Here is a 15,441-nt window from a genome sequence, read left to right on the forward strand (position 1 = left end):
GAGGGTAAAAGTAAAAAAAACACAAAAGCCAGCAAAATCATCAATATTTTTTTTATGATTCATGAATACAAGCTGAATGTTATAAGGTGATTTCTGTTACATTGTACAAAATGGTTAAAAAGGCTGTTTATAAACATTTAAAAAGGACATAGCTCCATCGATATATATATATATACATATATAGTAGTTATTTACCTGTACTGTGTCCATACGAGAGAATGTTGCTGGCGGTAAGAAAATACGGAGCTGGATCCTGGAAACCACTGGGGAGTCAAGAGACTTTTGGGTACCAGCTGGTCGTATATACATTCCATTTTATCATTTATCTTGTCCATGGCTAAGAATTGGAAATCACACAGACCTGCAGTTGTTGAAAGAAGTATAGTTAGATATAAACACAAAAAGAAACCTTTCCCATATTTAAACTAAATACGATCTTCTAATAGCATAATTAAACAACACGCATTAAATCTAAGTTGTTGCCTTGGTTCCAATGTGTGTTGTAGTAGCTTGAGCTTTCGTAACAACATATTTCAAGTTCAAATTCCTTAAACTTTCACAATTCAGTGTTAAGAAAATAAAAACATTGCGTTATTGAAATGAGAAGCCCAAAGTAAAATATATAAAGCTAGAAGCTTTTTACGAGTTGTAGACTGAGTAGGAATACTTTTTAAAACCATAGCTCATTACTTAGAAAATGGTTTACACTATATGAAAATCACGGATCTTTTCCGTTATGTGTCAGCACATTTCTATTTATTGTCTATGAGGCAAAACTGGAGTGGAATTCACTTTGTAATGGAAGAATAGGTTTTTTTAGATATTACAAAATGCCGGACAGTAGTTATAAACCGGTTGGACTTTGCCCGTCTGGACAAAGATAACGAGGCGGCGCGGATAACGGGAGCCACTGGTTGAGCGGTGCAGAGTCAGTTCCTGCTCTTGCCTGTGCGTGTATTGTTGTCCTGTTTTAGTCGTCTTTAGTGTGTTTAATGGTGTGTAATGAATTTTATCCAGTTGGTTGAAAGTTGTAAAAATGATGAAGAAGACGCTGTGTCGTTTTTCCAGAAAAAAAGGATTGTTACACAAATCCACGTAAAATGTGCGACAAACGGGACATGAAATGAAATTATATTTACAAAATCGATTTCCGTTGGGTTTGTAATAAAACAACGTGCCGCGCGAGTACAAACAATTGCGTCAAGACACATATTTCACGGCTCAAAGTTTACCTTTTCGAACAGTTCTGTTTTTACATATATTGTTGGTCACAAGAATTGACGTCGACAAAAATTCTGCGAAAAAGAACTTGGTATAAAATCATGGAACTGCGGTGGACTGGAACAATTACATGCGTGAAGTGACCGCGAGTCACTTGGTACAAAACCCTATTGTAATTGGCGGACCTGGCCTGACGGTTGAAATTGACGAAAGTTTATTTGCTCGCCGGGAAGGAAAAATAACGGGTCGGTCGTGTTATTTATTCCAGAACAGTGGGTTTTCGGTGGAATCTGTAGAGAAACTAAAGAATGTTTCTTGGTTGCCGTCGAAAATAGATCAGCCACACAATTAATTCCAATAATTAAAAACTACATTCGAAGTGGAACGACAATCATTTCAGACGAATGGAAATCATATAAACAATTGTACAAACACGGTTATGAACAATTTTACTGTTACTCATAAATACAATTTTGTTGATCCGGAGACAGGTGCTCACACACAAACGGTTGAAAGTAAACTGGCGGCTTGCAAAAACAATCGGAATAAAGTTCAGTGCGGTACGCGGCGCTCTATGATTGATCATATTTGTGTGAATTTTTTGTGGTGTCGCCGAAATCGTGATAAAGGACTTATTTGAACAAATTATTAGTGATATTGTCGCCTACTGGCCTCCAGAATAAAGGTATGTGGTATTTGTTTTATTACAAAGACATAGAAATAATTTTTAGAAATTGCTGACACATAACGGAAAAGATCCAAAATCACATTGCTAAGTACCTTACAACAAATAACACACAATACAACACATTGCTATCTATTCTCTTTCGCTCTCTGCATATAAAAAATAATACGTTTCACTGTACTATTTCCAAATGGCTCAAAATATTCCACAATCCTAGATGCTCAGATCAGACATATTTCACACCTCTATGCATTGTGCTAAAGGAGTAAAAGATTGAATATTGATTACCGAAAGTGACATTAAAAAAGTGATAGAAAACTTACTTGTAAACTTAAAAGCCATATTGACCTTCCCGACAACAGTGGGAGTAACGTTCACTACATCTCCACTGCTCTTTTTTCCGTCTCACTTTGACAGACAGCAACAGACCACTGACCTTCTGTCTATCTGCACACGCAGGTCTGCAATACACATCATCTGGTCGAAAACGCAGCTCTAGTCTTCGATTACGCTCTGCGTAGACCTAGGACAGAAGTTACTCATGGCACTAAACTCAATTTGAATTTCTTTCTAATCTACTTATTTTGTAAATTATAAGTACAGTACACTCTCAAAATTCCGGCCTAATGTGGTGGGGGCCCCGATCCGGACTTTAAAAAATCCAGATTTACGGAGGTTGGTATGACTCATTATTTCTGTCATTATCATGGAGAAATATGGACAATGTGCAGAGGAAATTAATGGCATAAAGCGTTTGCAGTAATGTTTAAAGACAACACGAGCATTTTTTAATGTAGTACACTGTAAACTAAACACAGTTAAATCAAATAACATGTAGGAATTTTACCAACTAAATTAAGTAAAAATACTAGGAATAAAAATTATATTGTTGAGATTAAATGCATTAAATATTCACTGGTCTAACATTAAATATATAGGAATGGAAATTATTTCTTGAATGGACATCTACTGCACTGTTTTGGCTTGTCTTCTACCTGCAAAAGTCTCTCAACTTTGTCAAACACAAAATGTCAACTGTGGATAATCCTTCTAGTTGAGTGATGTATTCTAGTGGATAATCCTTCTAGTTGAGTGATGTATTCTAGTGGATAATCCTTCTAGTTGAGTGATGTATTCTAGTGGATAATCCTTCTAGTTGAGTGAATGTATTTCTAGTGGATAATCCTTCTAGTTGAGTGATGTATTCTAGTGGATAATCCTTCTAGTTGAGTGATGTATTTTAGTGGATAATCCTTCTAGTTGAGTGATGTATTCTAGTGGATAATCCTTCTAGTTGAGTGATGTATTCTAGTGGATAATCCTTCTAGTTGAGTGATGTATTCTAGTGGATAATCCTTCTAGTTGAGTGATGTATTCTAGTGCCCTGTCTATTATCTTAAACCCTTCGGAATGTGGGATACAATGTTCCTGGCTCTTGGGCATTTCATCTTTCAAAGTTTCGTTATTTGTCACCATTTCAAACAATATCGTCATCTGTTATTTCGTCTTCTTCATTATTTTTCATCCACTAATCAAAGCCGTGTTCATTTACTTAATCATATCTGGGAAGTTTTTTGTAACATTGAAACAACATTTTCTTTATCCAATTAATTTTCTTTAAGCCATTGATTTCTTTGGACTTGTTGCCATCATGTCCCAACAGAACCCTCCACAAAGAAACCAATTACAAAGGAACGATTTCTTCCCATCCTTCAGCTGCCCACCTAATTATATCTAACATTTCATTTTTTTTCAATGAACTGATGAAATTGTTATCATTATCTATTGCCAAAACTAAATAACTAAGAAGATGGTGGCAATATTTCAACTTTAATGTCTGAAGTATGTCTTGATCCATAGACTGGCAGAAGGTTGTCACATTTGGAGGTAAAAATACAGCTTTGATGCCTTTGTCTTTTAATTTGTTAGCCATTGGGTGTGTTGAGGCATTATAAAAAAAAAAATAGCTTTCCTTAATAAATTGTTCTCAGCCGTATTTTTTTCTACTGACGGCATAAATTTATTTAAAACCATGTCTTAAAAATTGTAGAATTCATCCATGCTTTTTGTTGGTTTGGGTACCAAACTGACAACATATCATCTTTCTTTTAGTTTTTAAAGGACTCTAGGCTTTTTTGAGTTCCAATGCATGTTAATGTAAGCTTATGACTGCTAGTTACATTGCTACAGGCTAACACTGTAATCTGTTCCTTGCTCTTTTTGTAGCTTGGTGTTGAAGCTTCTTTTTTCAAAGCAAGCATTTTCATGGGCAATATTTGTAGTTCAGGCCAGTCTCATCACAGTGCTATAACTTGGTCAATGGAAATTTGTTCTTTGTCAAGGAATTTGTCAATTTTGGTATGTTTTCCTTTGTGCATTGTTTCCCTAACTTCCACCGCACATATTTAGGTTTATTTGTTATGTATTAATTGTTATTGTTATGTTGGTTATATTGTTAATTTAGCTTGTTTATTTATTAATGCTTATTTATTGAAAGGTTGCAATTAATAAAATACTAAATATTTATTAGAATGTATAAAATTCAGTTCTATGACAGTTGAGTTATAAAATAAGTTTATTTGTTATGTATTAAATTGTTATTGTTATGTTTAGTTATATTGTTAATTTTATTGTTATTCCTTCTTGTAAGTTATTATATATGTATAGTTTGTTGTTATAAAATTTATATTGCCTATCAAATACAGGGAGATGGTGGTACAACAAAGACTGCTTATATAGCCAAATAAAAATACAGTATATTACAATTAAATTATAATAACCCCACACATGCGAGTGCACATGGGGAATGATGAAATGTAAAAAAAAAAATATTTTTTGTTGAATAAAGTTTTTTGAATTGAATTTAACTTCCATTAGATTGAGAGGAACAAGACTTTTCAATTTGTTTATAGTGTTTTCTCAAATCTGAAAACGTACTTGTTAAAATGCCTTACTCTAATGCAACATTTTCCGCTGATTCCTCAGCACCAATGCACTTTATGGCACAAAAATTTTGTCCACTGACACCAACATCTTTTAACGTTTTTCACTTATCTTATTTTAAAGCGACACACAAATGAAACAACAAAGCCAGTGCACTGAACAGAAAAGCAAGTGAACTGACCCTACTGCAGGCCACTGCGCACAACAGGTGAAGGATGATGCACTCTCCCCTCCACAACCGCATGGACATTTCCACTATCAAGTACAAATGAAACCATTGTACTGAGCAGCAAGCGCCCGAAAAACAGAAGTGCGTTAAATTTGTGTTATGCTGACTATCTGTACCAAAACTTTTATCTTTCAAAAAGTATTTTTTACTTGATAATCGGTCCAGACTTTACGGAGTTCGGATTAATGCGATGTGAATTTCTGAAAATGTGCTGTAAAATAATTATCTTTTATATGCACATGAACATATGCAACAAAATTGTAGACTATGTAAGCAATGTGTACCTGTTGAGAAGTAGCTGAAAGTGGTTTTAAAACTAGTATTGATAGTTATAACTCGACTTATTTGATCTCAAACCAATAACGACGGTTTAGCCATCCACAACAGGCTTGTTCAAATTAATCAATATTACAGCTGATTACATTCTCTAGTGATGTACTCGATGATACTATTTCCTATTTCACAGTAGTTAAGGTGCTGGCTCCTAATGTCAGAATAATAATCAAAGTTTTGACGCCAATTGTCCTGTCGTTTTCTCGTCCCAAACTCCTCTATAGCCTATTCTGAGTTATTGTGCTGAAGTGACTGATGTATGACTGTTTTATTAATACTGTGGTAAAATGGATGATTATCTTTAGTAAGTGTTGTTTACAAAAGTGATCTTATTAGAATACATGCAATCAAAAACCCTAAACGCAAAGCTTCACATCATGGACTTCTGAATAAACACAATCTGAAATTGGAAACACATGTTGCACTGAAAGAAGAGGCCGCAGCTGTTGCGTCCGGTGGATCAAGCCCAGCAGCGGCTACGCTTGTCAGGTTGCCATTTCCCGCATCCTTCACCAGCAAGCAGGGCCGTGCGCAGAATTTTATTTAGGGGGGTGTTCTATACTTATTTATTCGTGGCTGCAGGAGGACTGAGCGCTGCACGCTCCGTCGCTCTATCGCTCTGGTCCGCGCATGCGCACTCAGTTTTTGGTCCGCGCGCGACCAATTGTATAGTGCGTCGGAGCTCCAATTTTTAAACAGTATATAACACAAATCAGGCGGAAAGCGCGCGCAATCAAACGTTGGAAATATTTGTGTGCGCATGCGCGTAAACTGACGGCGCAATAGAGCACAATTAAAACTGATATATGCAAACAATATGATATATCCCAATCTTCAAGGGGGGGGGTTTGAACCCCCAAAACCTGCCAGCAAGAGAAAATGGCCAAAGAAAACTAAAACGCTGTTTTGTGTGCTCAAATACACAAGGACTGACTACAAAAAAAGAGAGTGCTTTTGATTGTACTACATGTGAAGTAGCACTTTGTATGTACCTGTGTTAAAAAAATATCATACTTTGGAAAAAGTAGTAAAAAAAGTAAAATGTACAGTTTTAACACCAAGAAAGTGCAAATAATGCATTATTTTGGTCTTTTATAATGTCTCAACAAATTTTGAATAAATACAACTAAAAAGTGCCATTTTACTCCTTGAAGTTCAGTAATGATAATTTTGCTTACTTTAGTATATGTTACGTAGGTTGACAGTTATAGCCGTCAGTACCTCAATAAGTTAAATTTATAAATAATAAGCACATAAAGTCATTATATTACTATATAATATTACTATATATTTACTATATATGTCATTATATAGTAACAATCCATGTGCAATAATACCAGCATTAGTGATAAATGGACATGCAAAAATACTATAAATTCACGTACATTTACAATAAAAAATTTCAAATGCATTATTTATTGGAAGATACAATGAGAATAATGCAAAATCATATTAATACAGTAATGGAAATATAATACATTGTAAATGGTTTCAAATATTTACGTGAAATGTCAGTAAGATGTTTATGAAACTACACAGGTTTTAAAGGTCTATGGCAAACTGTGTAAAGTGTGTATAAATTCTAATCTGAAGAAGTTCTCTTCACCTAGTTTCCAAACAAAAATATCAGAATTTTAATTCTGGTGATCAAAATATATCTACCTTTGATATTTTGTGGATACCACCGAGAGAGTCTGTATCATTTTGTCATCATTCTGTACAATAGCAGGATATTCTACGCATACCAGTGTTCTTCCAAATTGATGTTTCTGTTCTGTAGTATTGTCACAACTCATCCTGAAAACAATTACAGATAACTGTAAAAGACAAAAGAGATCTGTAAAACACAAGAACAGAATAAGATTTACTGTACAACTTCTTTAGGTTGTAGAGTTTGGATGTGATCAGTTTTCTACATGAAAGTGGCCTATGAAGCTGGAAGCAAGTGACAAATCTTTATACAAACAAACTTGATATTTTGTTGTGTTCATACAAACTTAACCATGTATGGGATTGCTTATGTAAAAGTAAAAAAGTTAATGTATTGACTGGTATAATTTAAATGTCTGTATGTCTATTTCAACTGCCCAATGATAAAGATTTACATTGCCATTTCTGATAAAAAAATAGTTCAATGTAAAAATAACATAATATTAAACAAAAGTAAAAAAATTTGAACAAATAAAGGACATAATAAGTTTATATTCCTTAGTTTCACAACAAATTTAACAGAATTACAATATTTATCCTTACAATAATTTGTGTCCATAATGTTAAAAAACTGACAGTATTATTAACTATTTTTATAATTTAATTTCTAAATCACCAATATATTTACAACTTATTAAAATTTTGAATTTGGACAAATCTGAATTAAAACTTTTGAAATATAGTTCTAAAATATTGGATATGAAATTGACAATTTCATTTCATACAACAGATTTACATAAGAAATAATTTTGATAAGTAATGATAAAACTGAGTTGCCAAAGTGGGAGTTTCTTTCATTTGTTCTAAACAGCCTCAGCTGTATAAACAATTTTTTAAAACTTGAGGACAATTTATTGCTAATCTATCTGCATTATTAATTCACTTTTATAATTTAATGGTTCTTCAATATTATTTATAAAATTAGATAATAAAGATACAGTAAACCAACTACAACAGCAGAGATAAATTTTGGTATTTTGTATTCAGTAGCATGTAGAAGTGGATGATTATAAATGAACACTAAAGACAAAGCAGCAAAAGTTCATTGCTACATAAAATGTTTTTATGTTATGCACTATTTTAAAAGAAATTTACGTCCAATTTACATGCAATAAATTAATAATAATGTTAAATATAGTAGAATTAGATATTTGCAATTATAAAAAACCAAGGTTAACTAATTTTTATATTTTATATAATATACCAATAATTATAAAATTAGTAATTAATTATAATTAAATATTTTTAATGAAATAAAAATAGTTTGTTCTTTGTATTACATTAAAAACTTGCTTATACACGAAGAAAATTACATTTTTACTGTTATTGGCTAAAAACACTAGGTGTGCACCCTCTTATGTTTCAGAATCCATGTCTTGTGACAGGTTAACCCTAGAGGTGGTAATGGTAAATTCTCTGTAGTGGCTGGGCGTTTTGGCCCAAATTTTCTATTTTTCTAAAGCATAATCTCAACCAATGCTTTAAACTTAATATATTGAAATGTAACATCATTTTTATCATAAAAAACACACAGAAAATATTTTATACAGACAAAAACAATAGAAACAATTTTTTACATAAGATTTCATCCTTGGATTCTGTTTTTTACTTAACTTTATGCACATAAAGAAACATTATAAATATATATATTAATTAAATTTTTATAAATGGCAATAGCCGAATTTAATTTTTTTTAACAAACATTGAATCACAAAAAGTATTTGCTCCGCTTGGACTCGAACCCGGATCTCTCACTTGCCGGGTGAATGTGCTACCATTACACCACAGAGCCCTTACTTTTTACGATTCAATTATTTTGTATTTGGCCGTATCAGTCACATATGCGTTTAAATAACCAAACTAACATATGATCGGAAGACCAAATATAAATAAATATATATAATATTACTATTTAATGTCGCTATTTATGATATACATTTTATCGTAAATTTAGTGGTTTCCAGAAATATTTATGAGTTTACATGACAATACATATGTACACTTTTTATGTATATTCATGAAAATGTACAAATGCACTCATTTATTTTTTATTTATAAGTGAGTAGCCAAAAGTTTCATTATATACATTTTTACATATAAAGTATTCAAAGCTCTAAAACACAGTATTAATGAAAAGTTTGATTTTTCCTTTTTTCAAATATATGAATTTGATCACAATCAAATAATATTGACTCTTTAAAAAATAATGAAATACAACACAATGTAATTGGGCGGATGTCCGAAGCTGCCACTTGAACAATAGCTTAGTGCACTGTATATCCGGTACCTGCCACTTCCAGAGTTAAAAGTCAAATGACGCCACTAGGGTTTAAGGTAATATGTTTTCCACTCTAACAGATAGTACAAGCAAGAATAACTTAATGTGCAGTAAGAAAAGTTTTAAAAGCTCACCTTGATATTTCATTTGAAAGATCATCAGCAACAGAGTCCATTGGTGCAGATGTACTCTCCATTAATGCCATTATTTATGTACCTAGTAAAACACATTATTATTGTAGGCGGGTTTTCATGAATAGCATACCTGTATCATTTTATCATTTATTTACCAATACCAATTTTTTAAATGTAGCATGTCGTAATAATATTCTTAAAGTTGCATTAGAATGCTTTAAATTAAATAGTATTTAATTTTATTTTTGGTATATTTTGGCTTGTTTTATGATTGAATTACTGAATGAGCGTTTAAATGAGAAAACATCTGATATTTTACTTTAATCTTCCATATTGTATATAATTAGGCTTATATTAAAACATTTTATATTTATTTTTTTAGACAATCAAGTAGCAAATATATTATAAACTGATTCATCCAAATTGAAACATTTTTGTCAAGGTTACATTTTTACTCTCTTAGTCAAAAACACTTCAAATTACACATTTCATATGTTATATTTACACTAGTACAGCAGTAAATTACTTTTTAATGTACCTAAGTAGTAATCCTACTATTTAATTAGAAATTAAGTAACTCAAAGTCAAATAAACTTGATTTTGTATCCCACGTACAAAAAATAGGGAAGAACACAATAACTTATTCTTCAATAACTCATACGCAATAAACTCCTAATTATACACTCACATCCCCAAACTAATGATGTTAGGCAACAAGGTTGTTACGTAAACTTTACAGCCAAAGCTGTGCTGTGTTCAGAAACTGAGTTTGTCATTCTTTTTAATCTCAGATTCTCTTGAGTTCCACATTCAGAGGATCTTTAAGCAAGCTTTCAAAACGGCAACCTTTATACCAAGAATTAAGAACCTAATTTGCAATGCCAATGCCAGGATGAATAATCTAATTTGGTATTAACATGTATCCTACATTGTTTTTTAGCCACCATAACATTATTACTTTTTATACTGTAATTTGAAATACAATATAATTAAAATATAACGTAATTTGGTTTAAGTAGTTGTAGCGAGGATTCTTTACTCATGAATATCGATTATTCAATAATGTTGATCACTCGACTATTGGATGCTTATTATACTGCAGCCGAGTTTGCTTATCATAGTCTACCTATCTAGGACTTTTCTATCCATTCATATAGCATTGCTTGGTAGGTTACTTAGGTAGCTATGTGGCTATATAATAACTGCTGTTAGAAGGGCTGCAGTATAATAAGAGGCCACCACCACAATAAAATCATATTTATGATTAACTAAACTATAGAAACAAAAATGTTGACACAAATTACGTTATATAAAAACTATCTATGTTATGTGTATATATAAAATATAACAGTTTAACATTTAGAAATTATAAGATTAAAGGCCGACCTGGCAAAACACGAATTTGACGTTATCAACGTATTCTGCTCATCCTCCTTAACAAAAACCCGGGCAGGTTCCTTTTTTTAAAGAACACGCTTAGACATAGAGACATATTTTGGTTTGGTGACCACGTTGTTGCATTTGAAGCCACTGAGACAACGCTATATTTCGTTGGAGTTTGGCGTTTCTGCACATTCTGTGGAACACACTAGTGGTAAGTGTTCTCTATTAATGTACTTTGGATTACAATTTAATTTATATTTCTGATCGGCCCCGCTAGAATTTTATATTTTATTGATAGGTACTATCTCGAGGGATGATTTTCTTTCGTTGACATCAGTGTGGAGTCAATCTTCTCACCTGATAACAACTAATTAATTTGTAGCTTGATATTAAGAAAAACATTGTTCATTTGGATCAAAATTCTGCTCATTTTATTATGGTACTTTGGGATTACACCGACCACACCAATATGAAGAACACAAAAATATAAATTTATAGAAACAAACATGATAGAACGAAAAAACAACTCTTTAATTACACAATTACAAACTTACAACGATTATCAATTGTTAATAGGGTCAGATTCCTTCATATGCTCCCAACGCTTAAACTTGTATCAATGAACTTAGAACGTTATAAAACGATGTAGTTGAGTAACAGAACTAACATTCCATCAATCAACAAACATTTCCAGGTATTGTGATCCGGTATTGTTGTCGCTGTTATCTTATCTTTCTCGAGAAACCTGATTACGGCAGGCCGCGCGGCATCACATGATTATTTAAGCTTTTTGCACGGTACATAATTGCCTTTCCATTACAATTCAATTTATATTTCTGATCAGCCCCTCTAGGAATTTGATATTTTACTGATAAGTACTATCTCGAGGGATGTTTTTCTTTCGTTGACATCAGCGCGGGTTTCGACAGTCGGAGGCATTCGCATTTTGGGTGGCGGAGTGTGATCAAGAATAAAAACAAGTTTTGTGTGTTTTTTTCAATAAAGAGTTTAGTTTTTGTTTGGTAATGTTTGTTTTTGTTGAATTTTTGTGTTTGGAGAAATGTAGGGGTAAAACACGGAAGTACAAAAAAGCGACGCTCCAGCTCAATGGGCGGCGAGACTGCAATCTACTAGACTGCTCGACTTTGACCTCTGTCTGAGGATGGGGAGGGGTTTGAGATAAGACAATTCCTGTTTTATATTGACGAAATATTGTTCTACGCTAATCTAGTAATCAGTAGAAGCAAAATGTCAAATAAGATTCATGTCTGGGTGTGGTCGGTATAATCCCAAAGTACCTTATTTTTCATTTACGTTTGCAAAGATGGTGCCGCATCCGATGAGGTTACCACGAGGTTGAATCATGGTCACATAAGGTCACGTGACGCTCGACGTGGATGTACAACATGGAAATATTGCTCCGCGAGGTGAACAGTTGTTCCATTTTTTTATATTCTAGAACTTTGTTATTTCTCATTTTCACCCCATCAAACCTTATATCTTTTTGTTCTATAGGACGATTCCAATAAGTTAAAAACGCAAAAACTCATATTTTGCCGCTTCCGGCCGTTGTTAATATGACAATTACCTAACATTTAGTTACTTTTTACTGTTTTTAAGGAATTATAGTAGCTACTATGATTCTATTGTGGTAGTGACCTCTTATTATACTGCAGCCGTTAGAAGACCTGACAAGTGATTGTGGTAGCACAACTCAAACTATGAAAAACACATTTCTTGACTGCTTTTCACAGGTTTATTCTAATGGTTTAGCTTGTTTAAATTAGTTGAGTTAAGCAGGGCCTAAATGGTTAAAGGTGTAATGGAAGTATAAATTGGTCAGTCAGCATTTTAGACATTCCAAAGCAAGAATAAATATAACTTAAGAAACACCAAAATAAACTTTAACATTCCACAAACATAGACTAACTAAAAACCAGCATCAAGATTGATTTTGATGATTCCCTAGTCTACAAGACTACTGTGAAAAGGTAATTGGTAGGTAGGATTCAGAATTCATTGTACTGGCTGCTTACTTGCCTAAAATTAAAATACATGTTCCACCCAGACCAACCTTGTCATCTACACAGACTATATTCTTTCTGCGTTTAATCGAAGACATCAAGTGGACAGCATTTATTTAGACCTTTCCAAGGCATTTGACAAGATTAGTCACTCACTTCTGATTTCCAAGCTCGAAGGATATGGTTTCTGCGACGGACATCTCTCTAGAATGGTTCAAGAGCTATTTAAGTGGACGCTCGCTGAGGGTCAAACTTGGAAACCATTTGTCTGAAGAATTTCCTCCCACCTCAGATGTCCCACAGGGGTCCAAGCTTGGCCCTATTCTTTTCAACTTGTTTGTCAACGACATCATCAGGCCACCTATCATCGGAATATCTCCTCTTCTTCGCAGATGACCTCAAGATATTTCAAAGAAATTTACTCTCGTGATGACTGTCTCAATCTTCAACGTGATCTGAACCTAATTGCTGAGTGGTGCGATGATAATAAGATGGTCATTAACTCAACCAAATGTCTTACAATCACCTTCTGTCGTCTGAAAGAATCCTGTTGCTTTCAAATTACACTGTATCCGGCGACATCAAGCGAGTGACCTCGATAAACGACCTTGGAGTTAAGTTTGACTACAAATTTGTCACCCGATGCACACATTGATGCGGTATCCTTGAAGGCAAACAAAATGCTAGGATTCATTTTTCGAATGTCTAGAGGGACGTTCGGTGACGAGACACTACTGTTCTTGTATAAGGCTTTAGTTCGGCCTAATCTGGAATATTGTACTCTTGTTTGGTCCCCTCATTACGCATCTCATATTCACAAACTACAGAGTATTCAAAACAAATTTTGCAGACTTCAAGGAGTCCGGAGAGGTGCAGCCTATCGGGAGGTCTCTGTCCCCGCACTTGAAGCAGGAATTTCTTCTGCCTACGCTGGAGTGCAGAAGGGAGAATGTTTGATATTATTTTCCTGCACAAGCTTATCAACGGGGCGATCGATTCACCAGAGCTTCTGAGTAGGATATCCCTCTTGGTGCCTGCTGGAACCAGATCCAGGAATATGTTTTTCAACCTGCACACCACTCAAACAATTACAGCTATCACGGTCCTATTGCTCGACTTCATAGGCGTGGAAACAGCATTCCTTCCGATGGTGATATGTTTTATGACAGCATCGCACACCTTAAAAAGAGACTGCAACAGTAATGAGTGATAGAGTTTTTTTTCCCCTTAATATCAGTTAGAGATGATGTTTGTGATTTTTCACTATTGTAACATTATTTCACAAATCTTAATACTTATTTATTATTCCACTGCATTAATCACTACTTTCTGTAATTTAATTGTTGTTATTTATTTTGTTGATGTTATATTTAAGTTGCATGAAAATGTTGTGAAATTATTGTTATATTGGCGGATGCCGTTGAAATAATAATAAATAAATAAATAACATGTCCATGATATTTACACTATTACATAAAAGAAACAAAGAATGGTTTACAAAAGCCTATAAATATAAAATTAAGAAAACATGTCAGTACCTTATATATGATCCTTGAGAGACGGCGGCTGGAGATCCTTAACCTAACCTTTTTCTTAACCAACACGACTAATAATCATAACCAGTACTTTACATTAATCTGCTAAAGTCCTGCTCGAACAACCTCTCATTTCAAAGTCTGAACAAAGTCGTCTTTGTTTGGAGTTTGTTCTGTATTCGTAATATCGTTACCACCCTACATTAGGTACTGTACATACCTAGACAATTCGAAAAATTTCATAAGTTGAAAACATACAAAGTAAACACTACTCACTACTGAAGTTTTTTTCACCGTTGACTATGCAGGCTAGCAAACATCTGCATTGTGCAACCCATAAAACTTCATTGTGATGTGGCTTGATATTGGTTTATATTATATATATATTAAAAAATGTATATAATACCTTTAAAATTACAAAAAAAAGAATAATTAACATTAGAACGTAATAGATGATAACAATGATTAAACCCGTTACCAAATAATTAAATATATTGAAAAATACGGAGTAAATGCAGTGTAATGGTAATAAAATGATATAGCCCAAAATATAATCACAAAGAAACATTTTAATAGCTTACATAACTTTTAGACACACATGTACAGACACATTCCTTTAACTATACATAAAAATGTTTTTAATAAAACATACATATACGAAAACAGCTAGGAATATAATCAAGAGCGAGCTGAAAAAAAGAGTTAATCAAACCGGTCATTACTCTGGAGGACTCAGGACTGTCCATAACTGACCCTTACGCTGTTTCATATAGTTTTAAAACAAATATTTCAATAATGTCTGCAACAAATTAATTGCATGCCCAAACGCCCAAAAAGCTTTTGAAAGTATTCAATGAGATGAAAAACCAGTACCGTATATCATATTAAACTTTGAACCCATTCTTGTAGACGATGTAATAAAAATTATATCGGAAATAAAGTTTTCTCGGGCAGCTAGCTGGGACG

General features: G+C 33.4%; 1 long non-coding RNA gene across 1 annotated transcript; it reads right to left on the reverse strand.

Annotated features, from left to right (window-relative positions):
- Nucleotides 1-201: 201 nt before the first annotated feature.
- Nucleotides 202-14,724, reverse strand: LOC124364988. Its single transcript, XR_006922685.1, has 5 exons — nucleotides 14,479-14,724; nucleotides 9,534-9,615; nucleotides 7,074-7,208; nucleotides 2,230-2,429; nucleotides 202-361 (listed from the first exon to the last, which is right to left on the reverse strand). It is a non-coding gene; the product is annotated as an uncharacterized LOC124364988 (long non-coding RNA).
- Nucleotides 14,725-15,441: the final 717 nt, after the last annotated feature.

Source organism: Homalodisca vitripennis, chromosome 6, assembly GCF_021130785.1.
Source record: "Homalodisca vitripennis isolate AUS2020 chromosome 6, UT_GWSS_2.1, whole genome shotgun sequence".
Classification (NCBI taxonomy): domain Eukaryota; kingdom Metazoa; phylum Arthropoda; class Insecta; order Hemiptera; family Cicadellidae; genus Homalodisca; species Homalodisca vitripennis.